The following is a 13,923-nucleotide window of genomic DNA, read 5'->3' as shown; positions in this document are numbered from 1 at the left end:
GATGTAAGAAAACACTAGATAGTCCGCTAGGGCTGAGAGACAGTACTTAAGTAAGGACAAGCTTGGAAAATGAGCCCCCTGTCTAAGGGGTTTGGGCTCACGGCTCTCATTGCTGAAGGTGGACAGAGAGGTCTGCTAGTGAGTATACCAGCTGAGCTGGTCCAAAGTCATTGACCAAGTGGGAAGCAACCTCCAGGGTGCAGGTGAGCTGTGGACAGAAAGCAGCTACATGGAGGGAGTGGAAGTACTCGTGTGGACAGTAGGTACAGAACACTGTGTCCACGGTAGAAGGGTCGTGATGTTGGAAGGGTCAGGGGAGACAAACCTTGGTGTTAACAGAGGTGTTAACCTGGTGTAAGTGGGTGGCCTGAAGTATGCATGTGCTTACTGAGAGTGCTGCAGAAGCTCCAGAATGCCCAGGTCATGCAACAGCCCCCAAAATGGGAGGTTTGTTCTAGTGGACCAGTGTGTGGCAGAATGTCACATACAAGCAGGCCAAAGGGGACCTCATCACCAGAGAGGTAGTGCAGCTAAAAGCCCTTGAAATCACCCAGGAAATTAATATTCCAGAGAAAAGCATTCAAGGCAAACTTGGATTGGTGTAAAAGATGATGAGAAGGTACAGCCTGTCTCTGAGGTGTAAAGTGCCTGTGCCCCAGCACCTGCCTGAAGACCTGAGTGAGGAACTCATCACACATCAGCAGAGTGTGCTGACTCTGTGCAGGGCACATGACTATGAGGTGGCTCAGATGGGGAAGGCAGGTGAGTTGCCCATTTGTTTAGAGGTGCCCTTAAGTGTGGCTGTTGACCACCAAAGTGAAAAGCCTGTTATGATGCCAACCAGGGGGCCAGGCATGGTAGCTCATTCCTGTAATCCTAGCACTCTGGGACACTGAGGCAGATGGCTTGCTTGACCTCAGGAATTCAAGACCAGCCTGAGCCAGAGTGAGAACTCTGTGTCTAAAAACAGCCAGGAGGTTGGAGGTCACCTATAGTCCCAGTTTCTTGGAGGAATTTGAGGTTGCTATGAGCACTCTATGGCACTCTACTCAGAGTTACAAGGTGCAACTCTGTGTAAAAAAGAAAAAAAAAAGATACCATGCAGGGAAAAAGTGAAAATCATGGCAAGTTTGGTGTCTTAGCTGATGAGTGAAAATTACCTATGTACATCATTTTGAGAACATACATGCCCCCTGGGAGATTCTCCAAAGGGATAGAAATCCACCACCACAGCCTGATACACATATCACAGAGGTTACAATGCCAGCCACACGCACCAAAGGTCGCGGGTTCAAGCCCAGCCTGGGCCAGCTAAACAAGGATCTGTCACCTGCTGCATGGTTTAATAAAGGTCCCGGGGTCCTGAGTACCACCACAGGACGACATTGATATCCCCAGATAACTCCATGAATTCCACATTTCTGAAAACATTCACCTCTAGTCGATCCCAGCCACCCACTTCTACAGCCACATCCTGGATTTTGTCATCATTTGTGGCTGTTCTACCCTCACAAGCACCTATTCAATGTCTTTATGATCTCCATTAACATCCCTCAGCATTCCAGCCTCACTCATTTGTTCCTAATGCACCTGTTACCTGACTATGTCAGAGCCTCCAACTCATTAGTGGCTGTACTCTGTCTCTGCCCATCAGCCCCCTCTGGACTTCACATGCCCATCTTTCTTAGATCCACAGTCCATTGTTTCTCCTTGTCACTGTCCTACATGTCCTTGTCCCTTCGTCCCACTGTGCACACACCCGATAAAACCTTAACCCTTGCTGACTCTAATAAACTGTCTTCTCTATAACTACACAAGCAACTCATGTAACTGAAAAAAGTCCTTAAACAAGGTAGATTGGCACTTCTATAACTTCATTGTCACCAAATTCTGCCAAGGTCTCAACTTATCATGCAGTCTTACTATGTTTCTCTAGTCAGCTTACAATCCATTAATAAGTCAAGAATCATCCTTTGAAAAATGCCTCAAAGAGAAACATATCACATGTACAACCGAAGGTTTAAGCAGGAATACTCAAGGTGGCACTGCTTTTAATAGCAAAACACGTGTTAGGTAAACCAATGGAATAGATAAATTATTGAGACAGAGTTCCACTTTGTCTCTTCCTATAGAGTGCCATGGCATCATAGCTCATAGTGTTGTGCCTAGTTGAAATCCCCCACAAAGACCACTGAGGAGCCGAATTCAATGCAAAAGCAAAAGAGCCGTTTTATTGCAAGTTCGAGCTTGGGCTCCCGGGGTCTCCACTACAACGGATCTGAGCCAGGAGCCCCGAGCTCTGGAACAGGGCTGTTTTTTTGTTTTTTGTTTTTTTTTTTGTAGAGACAGAGTCTCACTGTACCGCCCTTGGGTAGAGTGCCATGACGTCACACGGCTGATAGCAACCTCTAACTCTTGGGCTTACGCGATTCTCTTGCCTCAGCCTCCCGAGCACCTGGGACTTCAGGCACCCGCCACAACGCCCAGCTATTTTTTTTTGTTGCAGTTTGTCCGGGGCTGGGTTTGAACCCGCCACCCTCGGCATATGGGGCCAGCACCCTACTCACTGAGCCACAGGCGCCACCCAGAACAGGGATATTTTTATAGGATAGCACAGCAAAGTAGGCATATGCAAGTTAAACAAAGGGATGGTTTCTGGATTCGTCGCCACTGGTCCTGCCATATGGCCCATTCCAGGAGGCAGTTTCTGATTGGACACCAATGACTCAAGGTACAAAAACCAGCAATTCACGGTGACTCATCAGTTTTAGACAAAATGGCTGAACCCTTAAGATGGCATCGGTCTGGTTCTCTCAAATATGGCATTGGTCTGGTTCTCTCATTCCCCCCTCCACTTGTAAATTAAAGGGCCCAATCATGGGCCTTGCCCTTACATCTGTGTGTCCATCATTTCTTGTTCTGCTAAGGGCCAGTACTGGCCTTTAAGAACCATTAATTGTGGGCGGCACCTATGGCTCAGTGAGCAGGGCGCCGGCCCCATATACTGAGGGTGGCGGGTTCAAACCTGGCTCCGGCCAAACTGCAACAAAAAAATAGCCAGGCGTTGTGGCAGGCACCTGTAGTCCCAGCTACTCGGGAGGCTGAGGCAGGAGAATCGCCTAAGTCCAGGAGTTGGGGGTTGCTGTGAGCTGTGTGATGCCACGGCACTCTACCGAGGGCAATAAAGTGAAACTCTGTCTCTACAAAAAAAAAAAAGAAAAAAGAACCATTAATTGTACAGCCCTACACATTCTCTCACAAATGTAATGAGCCTGTTGATAATACATGGGCCTATAGGAGTAACAGTAATATTATTAGAGGTCCTGCCACTGCTGATATCAGCATTGTTAACCAGGGGGACCAATTAAACAGGGACTCATACCAGCTCTGACCATTTTCTCTTTCTATTTTATGTTGGCGCAGGCTTTCTCGGACAAGTGCCATAGATTCTTTCACAACTCCTGAATGATCAGTGTAGAAACAACACTCCTCCCCTAGGGCGGCACATAGCCCACCTTGCTGGAGAAACAGTAAGTCCAGTCCTCTCCGGTTTTGTAAGATTACTTCGGACAGGGAAGTCAAAGAGTCTTGGAGGAGAGTAATAGATTTCTCTAATTGCTGAATATTTGATCAATTGCATCCTGGAGGGCACCATAATTCTTATTCTGGAGGACTAGGGCTGACACTCCAGTTCCAGCCCCTGCTATCCCTAGCCCCAATAAAGTAGCAATAGTGAGAGCAGTGATAATCTCCCGTTTCCTGTGTGGGGCTGGGCTCAAAGTACCTGAATATTTCTGGAGTATTTCACTTTCTTTATGTTAGATTATCTTTGGTATAAGCTGTACCAAAACACAATAATCACTATTCTGATTTAAAATCCCATCATGTATACACGGAGCCAAACCTGTTGAACAAGCCCACCAGGTATTGCTCGGGGGTATCAGATACCCAGTTCCATCCCATGGGCTAGTAGCATTACATAAATGCTGGTGGGAAAATGGATACCTTTCCAACACACAAGCCCTTTCCCACTACTGCCTGAACAGTAAGTCTAGGGTGGTTTTGATGCCATCGGCAGGCTGTGGCATCTCCAGTAGTGTATTGCCCTTGGATGGCAACAGCTTCATAATAAGGAGGTTTTATACTGAGACAGAGCTAACAGCTGCAGTTAGGTCTGGCCGGGTTAAATTTAACACTTGATACGTACTGGTAAGCAGGTCCCATGTTGGGTCCAAGTATGCAAATTGACCCCTACTTTTACTGGCATTGAATGGCAATGGGGATGTCATAGGGGCACGAGTTATCATCCTGGAAAATACTCGAACATTAGCTGGGTAAGGAAGGATTCTATTAGGCTCAACTCGTGTGTGTTTGTCAGGAACTGGTCTGTATTCTACTTTTATCTTAATGAACCCTCCCTTGTCATGTACAGCACTGTTAAAGCTAGCCACTTGAGTGTGGCTGTATAGACAGAGTTCCCAAATTTTTCCTACTTCCCAGGTGGTGTAACGATTCTTCCCAAAGCTAGTGAATTGAATGCACACTGGGTCACATAATCTTTCTTTTTTTTTTTTTTTTGTAAAGACAGAGTCTCACTTTACCACCTTCCGTAGAGTGCCATGATGTCACAGGACTCACAGCAACCTCTAGCTCTTGGGCTTCCGCAATTCTCCTGCCTCAGCCTCCCGAGCAGCTGGGACTACAGGTGCCCGTCAGAACGTCCAGCTATTTTTTTGTTGCAGTTTGGCCGGGGCTGGGTTTGAACCCACCACCCTCGGTATATGGGGCCAAAGCCCTACTCACTGAGCCACAGGCACCACCCTGGATCACATAATCTTAATTCCCCCAGGAGCCCTGTACGACGGCAGTTGTCTCTGCCAGCCGTATATAACCAAGGACCAGGACTTCTCTTTACTGTAATTAAGTCCAGGATATTCGGTGGTGTCCACCAGATTTGACCTGTGGATACACAGACCCAATGTTGGCAGAAAAAATAGTCCTTTCCCCCACACTTGTCTGTTTTATGACCTGGGCACACATAATATAAGCTATGTTGAGGGCTCCAGGTACTGTGCGTGAGCCCCACTAGTTGGTCTAGGTCTATATATAAATCTGGGTACCAAGTGTTCTTAGGATGGACACCCCATGTAGCATTTAACAGTGTCCAGTCAGCAGTTCAAACAAAGGTGCCCCCGAACATCCCCCACACAGGTTCCCCATAGACATACCAGGTGACATTATTTGGCTGATGGGGATTAGGGTAAGGAAAGGCACTCAAAGGGGTACATACAATCAATATTAACAGCGAGTCGGTGGGGAGTGCTTTAATTTGAGTTTCAAAGGATTGCCTTCAGCCTGCTGGATTCTCCATTGCAGAATGAAGTCTTCTTGGATGGCGAATGGGTCTGCAAGTTTCATGTGGGTGTAATGTACCCAGGAGGCGATGCGTCTACTTTGAGAGCGGTGGGTGTTGCCAGGATCATGACATATGGGTCCTTCCACTGTGGTTCCAAAGTCTCTCGGCGATGCCTTTTTACGTAGACCCAATCTCCAGGCCGGAACTTGTGGGGCTCAGGTACAGGACCAGCCTCGTAAGTAGCCCGCAGGCAGCACCAACACTCTTTCTGTACCTGCTGGTAACACCAAAGGGAGAGGAGGAAATTTTCATCATCTGCCTCAGTTATTAAATCTATACGAGTGTTAGGAATGATGGGGGGTGGTCTTCCATATAGTATCTCATAAGGAGTAAGCCCTAGCTTATAGGGAGAATTTCTCACCTGATATAAAGCAAAGGGAAGGAGAGCCACCTAGTCTCTGCCAGATTCAAGAGTTAATTTGGTTAAGGTCTCTTTTAGAGTTCTATTCATTCTTTCTACCTGTCCTGAGCTCTGGGGCCTGTAAGCACAATGTAATTTCCAGGTAGTTCCCAGAGCCATAGCCACCCTCTGCATTACCTGTGATACGAAGGCAGGGCCATTGTCTGAGCTTAGCAGGGCTGGTAGTCCATACCTGGGGAAGATGTCTTCTAGCAGTTTCTTCGCCACTACCTGGGCGGTTTCGTGCTTCATTGGAAATGCCTCAGTCCACCCAGAAAAGGTATCAATGAGGACTAAAAGATATTTATATCCATACCGACCTGTCTTGACTTCTGTGAAGTCCACTTCCCTATACGCACCGGGCTTGTTTCCTCATTCTCAGGTTCCTGGAGCAGCAGGACCCACTCTGCCATTCGTGAGCTGGCAGGCTTTACAGGCCCTGACGATTTGGTCTATCTTGGTGTCAAGGTGCTCTATTTTAATTTTTGCATGGCAAACTAGATCTTTTAATTTTCTGTTGCCCATGTGGGTGGCCTGGTGCATGTGTTGGAGCACTTCCACTTTTAACTGTGCCTGGAGAATAGTCCTGCCATTCGCAGTGCGCCACCAGCCATTATATTTTTCTGGGCAATGGGCCTGAGGAATGGTACAGAGCCAAGCCAGGTCCTCAGGGGAATATTTGGGTTTTTCAGGTAACACTGGCACCCCTGGGATCAGGCAAGTGGAGAATTAGCTCCTGGGCCACTTTAAGGGCCACTTCCTTGGCTACTTCAATGGCTCGGCGATTCCCTCTGGCCACTGGGGAATTTCCTTTCTGGTGGCCTGGACAATGAATGATGGCTAGCTTTTTCAGCAACCAGATGGCTGTCAAGAAGTCTAGTATTTCTTGCTTATTCTTTACCGTTTTTCCCTCTGCCATCAGTAATCCCCACTCTCGGTATATGGCCCCATGGATATGGCCATGGCAAATGCATAACGGCTGTCTGTATAGATGTTGACCTTCTTCCCTTCTCCCAGTACTAAGGCCTTAGTAAGGGCTATAAGTTCTGCTTGTTGGGCAGAAGTTCCACTTGGAAGGGGTTCAGCCCACAACGTTTCAGTCTCTGAAACCACCGCCGCCCCTGCGTACCTGTGTCTGTCTTTCACAAAGCTGCTGCCGTCTGTGTACCAGGTTTCCTCAGCATTCGGCAGCGGCTGATGGGTCAAATCTTGGTGGAGGCTATGAACCAGTATATCCTGGCAGTGACATAGTGGTACCTCTGCATCCAGGTTGGGCAGAAGAGTGGCAGGATTCAAAGCTGTACTGGGCAAGAACTGAAACCTCAGTGGATTCAGAAGGAGACCTTGGTAATGAGTCAGATGTGCATTGCTCATCCATTGATCTGGGGGCTGCTTCAAAACTCCCTCAATGGTGTATGGGGTTGTTATTAACAGTTCCTGCCCCAAGGTGAGTTTATCGGCATCTTTCACTAGGAGGGCAGTGGCTGCTACGTAGACATGGGGGCCACCCCGAGGCAAATGGATCGAGTCTTTTAGACAAGTAAGCTACTGGGCGGGTCCAGGGTCCCAAAGTCTGGGTTAGTACCTCCTTTGCCACTCCTTTATGCTCATCCACATATAGATGGAAAGGTTTGGTGATATCAGGAAGACTTAGCGCAGGGGAGGTTAACAAGGCAGTCTTAAGATTTTTGAATGCCTGATCTCTTTCCTCTGTCCATTGGAAGGGCTGTCCTTCCTTAGTGGCCTCACAGAGGGGCTTAGCCATTTCTGCAAACCCCGGCACCCACAGCCTACAGAATCCAACCATCCCCAGAAATTCCCATACTTGCCTGGGAATAGTGGGAACAGGAATTCCAAGCACAGTGCGCTTTCTGGCTTCACTCAGCCATCTCCGACCATCTTTAAGCACATACCCTAAATAAGTCACAGTTTGCTGACAAATTTGGGCTTTCTTCACTGATACACAGTATCCCATGTCTCTCAGGGTGGCAAGTAGATCTCGTGTTCCTTGCAGGCAATCGTGCTCTAAATCTGCATGTAGAGCCTCATCAAAGATGGTTGGGGAATTCTTAAAGCCTTGAGGCAGGCGGGTCCAGGTCAATTGCCCACTGATGCCCTCCTCTGGGTTGCTCCACTCAGAAGCAAATATAGCCTGGCTTTGTGGGGCAAGAAACAGACTGAAAAAGGCATCTTTTAGATCTAGTACTGTGTACCACTTTTGAGTTGGTGACAGAGCACTGAGAAGGGTATACGGGTTAGGTACCGTGGGGTGGCTGTCCATTACCCACTTATTTACTTCTCGTAAATCTTGTACTGGATGATAGTCATTTGTAAGGGGTTTCTTAACAGGCAACAGGGGGGTATTCCAAGCAGACTGCCAGGGGATCAAAATACCTGCCTGAAGGAGGCATCTGATGTGCAGGGTTATGCCCCTCTTCGCCTCTACGGCCATGGGGTATTGCTTCACTTTTATGGGTTCTGCTCCCGGCTTAAGTTCTACTAAGACAGGAGGCTAATGAAGGGCTAACCCTAACCCTCCTGTTTCTGCCCATGTCAACGGGTAAGAATGGAGCCAGTCGATCATGTCAGCCGGGGCTCTATGCAGTGTTTGGTGGAGCGCATACTCATCTTCTAACTGAACAGTCAGAACTTGTATTTGCCGCCCTTGCCCGTCTGTTACCTGGAAGCCATCCTGCCTAAAAGATATCTGAGCCCCGATTTTGGTTAATAAGTCTCTTCCAAGTAAGGGGTATGGGCAGTCTGGAATAACCATAAATGCATGGGATACCCAGCCCATGCCTAGGTCTACAGTTCTTTGGGTAGTCCATGAGTATTGCTTCATCCCAGTTGCCCCTTAGACCCAAGATTTCTTTGTATCTAGTTGTCCTTGGTCTCTTAAAAGCACCAAATGCTGTCCAGAACATTAATAAAAGGTGGAAAATAAAAATAAAAATAAAGCACTGAATGCTGGGCGCTGGTGTCCACAAGGAAATCAATCGGTGTCCCCTCCACTTTGAGGGTTACCCTGGGCTCAGGGAGGTGTGCTGAACTCTGAGCACTCAAATCACTTAATTCCCCCATCTCCAAGATGTGGGTTTCACCACGGGGGACAGGCTTACCGGCTCTCTGTTTAGGACATTCTCTGGCCCAGTGTCCTATCTCCTTACAGTAGGCACACTGGCCTCTCTGTAAGCATCTGCGTCCCCCCTCCCAGAGTTTCTCCTCACCTTCAGCAGTCAGTCGCTTCAGTTGAGCCTGCTGATCTTTAGGTTTTGCAGCATGGTGGCCAGGAGGATTTTAGCCAAATCATGAGTTTGTTTGGCCCGAACGCAAGTCTGTTTTTCTTCCAGTGTCTCTCTGTTATTATAAACCTTCTCAGCCACTGCAAGCAAATCCTGTAAAGTTTTCTCAGCCAATCTATCTACTTTCTGAAGTTTCTTTCATATATCAGGAGCAGATTGATTAACAAAGGCCATGATCACTGCAACCTTGCTACTATCTTCCTCAGGATTCATGGGAATGCTTGAATTCCCATGGAAGTATGTAATGCTTCTATGATCCTCTCTAAGAAGGCAGCGGGAAACTCATTCTTTTCCTGCTGCACATTCCCTACCTTAGCCAAATTAGTCAGCTTACTTGTCGCTTTCTGGACACCCCTCATTAGAGTCTGGCGGTAGACTCGGAGACTCGTCTGACCATCCCCTGTATGAAGGTCCCAATCAGGGCGGGTAAGGGGGAAAACAGCGTTAATCTCAGCAGGGTTAGTAGTCACAGCCCCGTTTGTACCCACGACCGACTTCTGAGCCTCTGATAGAATTCTCTCCCTCTCTTCTGTAGTGAAGAGCACCTGTAAAAGCTGCTGACAATCATCCCAGGTAGGCTGGTGAGTAAAGAGAACAGAATCCAAAAGATTAACTAAAACACTAGGCTTTTCAGAGAATGTAGGGTTTTGCATTTTCCAGTTAAACAGATCACTTGTGGCAAAGGGCCAATAATAAAACTCTTATGCCCCATGTGCATCTGGGGGGCTTACAGCTCTCAGAGGAAGGACAGTCGAGTTGGCATTCGCCTCTCACTGGGCCCGCTGCCTCGTGTATGGCGGGCTCCCAGCACCAGGTCTAGCTGCAGGCTCGGCTTCTGCAGCCGGCTCCCCTGCTGCCTCCTCTCCAGGAGGTGGGGAGGCAACCTGTGGAGGGGCGAGAGGATAATACAGAGGGGGACAAAAGAAATCCTGGTCCGTACTATCCTGTAACACAGGGTAAAGTGGTGCAGAGCGTTTGGGTTTGGTGGGTTTCTCAGTGATGAGCTTCTCCCATACGGCAAGAACCACCATGCTGTTGCAGTCATTATCTGCTGGAGCCAAAAGAGCCTTTAGCCAAGGAGGGGGATCTTCCACCAAATCCATCCAAGTGGTAATGTATGGAACCTGGTTGGGATGGCCGGTCTTTGAGTGGTAGACAATGTCCCTAACCTGGAAAATGATGGGAAGGTGAAAGGTTCCCTCGGGAGGCCAGCCAACACTGAAAGTTGGCCACTCGCTGCTGCAAAAAGTTATGAGTTTAGTTCTTTTCACCATGAGTCCTAGGTTCTGCGCCCTGGACTTGAAGTCTGAGAAATGGTCAAGGAAAAGGGAAAGGGGGGTTGTTTGAGTCTGTCCCATGTTACAGTCTAAGTCAGAGTCGCCCTGTCAAGGCCAGCCACAACCACACAAAGACACCGATGAAACACACGGCACACAAAAGGACAAACCAGACAGACGGTCTACGGAAACAAAACCAAAAGTAATCTGACGGTCTCTGACCATACTGCGGGAGCAACCGCAAAATTGCCCAGGCACAAAAACCACTTCTTCCACACCACGCCCTGGGGTTTCCACATCCGTCTGGTGCGATTACCTCTACAACATAGACTGAGTTTCATACACAGCTCTCCTGGCCGGCAGCCTCCAGCGTGTCCACCTTGACTTTACGCCGACCACACTATGCACAGACCTTCAATCCCAAAAATAAGCACAATAGACAAGACAGACACTTACCACGTATTGGCTCTTCGGGTCGGATGTCCTCAGAGGGTCCTGGGGGATTCTTCCCGGCCAATGCACCAAAATGTTGTGCCTAGTTGAAATCCCCCACAAAGACCGCCGAGGAGCCGAATCTGATGCAAAAGCAAAAGAGCTGTTTTATTGCAAGTTCCAGCTTGGGCTCCCAGGATCTCCGCTACAATGGATCCAAGCCAGGATCCCCAAGCTCTGGAACAGGGGTATTTTTATAGGATAGCACAGCAAAGTAGGCATATACAAGTTAAACAAAGGGACCGCTTCTGGATTCGTTGCCACTGGTCCTGCCATATGGCCCATTCCAGGAGGCAGTTTCTGATTGGACGCTGATGACTCAAGGTACAAAAACCAGCAATTCACGGTGACTCATCAGTTTTAGACAAAATGGCTGAACCCTTAAGATGGCATTGGTCTGGTTCTCTCAAATATGGCATTGGTCTGGTTCTCTCAATAGCAACCTCAAACTCTTGGGCTCAAGCCATCCTCTTGCCTCCCCTCCCAGAATAAAAGGCCTACCTGGGCCCTTGGGAAAGACCATAGCCTGGAAATACCTTCCAGCAACCTGTGGAATCTCCCTCCCCCTATGCCCAGTATAAAAACAAGCCCCCAAACCACTCTCGCTACAACTGCCATCTTTACCCAGGCTGGTCTCTGTCCCCTTTCATTAAACTTGGCCTGAACCTTTCCTTGTCTTGTCTCTGGGTACACTGCCAAACCCCTTTCAGGCTCAGACTTGTTAATAGCTGGGACTACAGGTGCCTGCCACAACACCTAACTGTTTCTAGAGACAAGGTCTTACTTTTGCTCAGACTGGTCCTGAGCTCAAGCATTCCACCAGCCTCAGCCTCCCAAAGGTGCTAAGATTATAGGCATGAGCCACCCTGCCTGGCTAGATAAATTATTTTTAAACTACTAGAAGCCAAGCACAATATATGAATACATGGCTTTCCATAGTGGACAATAGGCAGTTCCAGACTATGACTCTGAGGTAAGTAAAGAAAACAAAAATAGAGCCTGGAAATCTCATAGGAGAGTTGAAGAGACAGAAACTAAAGTTTGACGTCAAGGTGGCTAGACTGTGAGGCAGAGAACCTGAGAGGATGATTTCAGAGAGAGGAAGCTCAGGAGATCTAGAGAGGTATCCCGTTGTGTCTCTGACCAAGTACCAACCATGAGAAGAAAGTACAGAAGACTAGAAAAAGAACTGCTTAAAAGAAGTAGGCAAAGCCAGGGGCAGTGGCTCAGGCCTGTAATCCTAGCACTGTGGGAGGCAGATGTAGTCAGATTGCTTGAGCTCCGGAGTTTGAGACCAGCCTGAGCAGGAGTGAGACCCCTGTCTAAAAAAATAGCCACATTTACATCACACTGGTTAACATAGCATTTCTGGCATTTTCTTAGTTATTGTGTTAAGACAATCATATTCTGCATTCACTAAGTTTCACATGTACCCTTGTAAGATGCACCACAGGTGTAATCCCACCAATCACCCTCCCTCTGCCCAACCTCCCCCCACCCATATTCTTAGGTTATAACTTAATGTACACAGCTATGATCTAATAATAATAAAATAAAAATAAATAAATAGCCAGGCATTGGGGCAGAAGCCTGTAGTCCCAGCTACTTGACAGGCTGAGGCAAGAGGATCACTTGAGCTCAAGAGTTTGAGGGTACTGTGAGTTATGACACCACCACGCTACCAAGAGTGAGAAAGTGAGACTCTGTCTTAAATCAAAAAGGAGGCAAAGCAATTCCTGGAGCTCATGCAGGGCTGGAAATAGTTTTCTTTATACTTGCCAGAATTCAAAAACATAGTATACACAGAATCAGCAAAATCCTCAGGATTCTGCCAATTAGCCCTGGGGGAAAAAGGTAGCTCCAGCCAGCCAAAAAACTGTTTTAGCTGTCCTAAAAAAACTTAAAAGTAAGCCTCAAGGAGATTCCACTAATTCCAAGAAAGTAAAATTCACACCAGAAAAAAAAGTCAATACTATTCAAAGGAATAAAACAAAATCCAGCAACCACAATATCTGACATTCAGTAAAAAAAAAAATAGCCTTTTGTAGGGTACAAAATTATAGGGGAAAAAATATTAGCCATACAAAGGAGGAAAACAAAGACAATTGCAAGGAGGAAAAAAGTTGATATATACCCCAAAATGGCAATTAGGAATGAGCATCAGGGACACTGAAATAGTAATTATAAACACACTTTTTATGTTCAAGGAGATAGAGGGGGCTGGGCAAGGTGGCTCATGCCTATAATCCTAGCACTCTGGGAGGCCAAGGCGGGTGGATTGCCTGAGCTCACAGTTTTGAGACCAGTCTGAGCCTGAATGAGACCGCATCTTTTTTTTTTTTTTTTGTAGTTTTTGGCCAGGCCTGTGTTTGAACTCACCACCTCTGGCATATGGGGCCAGCACCCTACTCCTTTGAGTCATAGGCACTGCCCGAGACCTCATCTCTTTAAAAAAAAAAAAATAGCAAGGTGTTGTGGGGGGTGCCTGTAGTCCCAGCTGCTTGGGAGGCTGAGGCAAGAGAATCACTTAAGACCAAGAGTTTGCGGTTGCTGTGAGCTGTGATGTCACAGCACTCTACCAAGGGCAACAGAGTGAGACTGTCTCAAAAAAAAAAAAAAAAAGATAGTGGCAGCACCTGTGGTTCAGCGGATAGGCCCCGGCCCCACATACCAAAGGTGGTGGGTTTGAACCTGGCCCCAGCCAAACTGCAACAAAAAAATAGCCAGGCATTGTGCCAGGGACCTGTAGTCCCAGGTACTCGGGAGGCTGAGGCAAGAGTCGCCTAATCCCGAGAGTTGGAGGTTGCTGTGAGCCGTAACGCCACGGCACTCTACCGAGGGTGGCAAAGTGAGACTGTCTCTTAAAAAAAAAAAAAAAAAGATAGAGTAAAAGCATGAGCATATGGAGAGAATGGAATATATAAAAAAGATCCAGATGGAATTTATAGAGATGAAAAATATCCAAAATGAAAAAGGCACTGGATGAAACTGACAGCAGATTAGACACTGCAGAAGAAAAAAAAAAAATCAGTGAAC

This window comes from Nycticebus coucang, chromosome 22, assembly GCF_027406575.1.
Source record: "Nycticebus coucang isolate mNycCou1 chromosome 22, mNycCou1.pri, whole genome shotgun sequence".
Lineage (NCBI taxonomy): Eukaryota > Metazoa > Chordata > Mammalia > Primates > Lorisidae > Nycticebus > Nycticebus coucang.
This window is presented reverse-complemented; position numbering follows the sequence as displayed.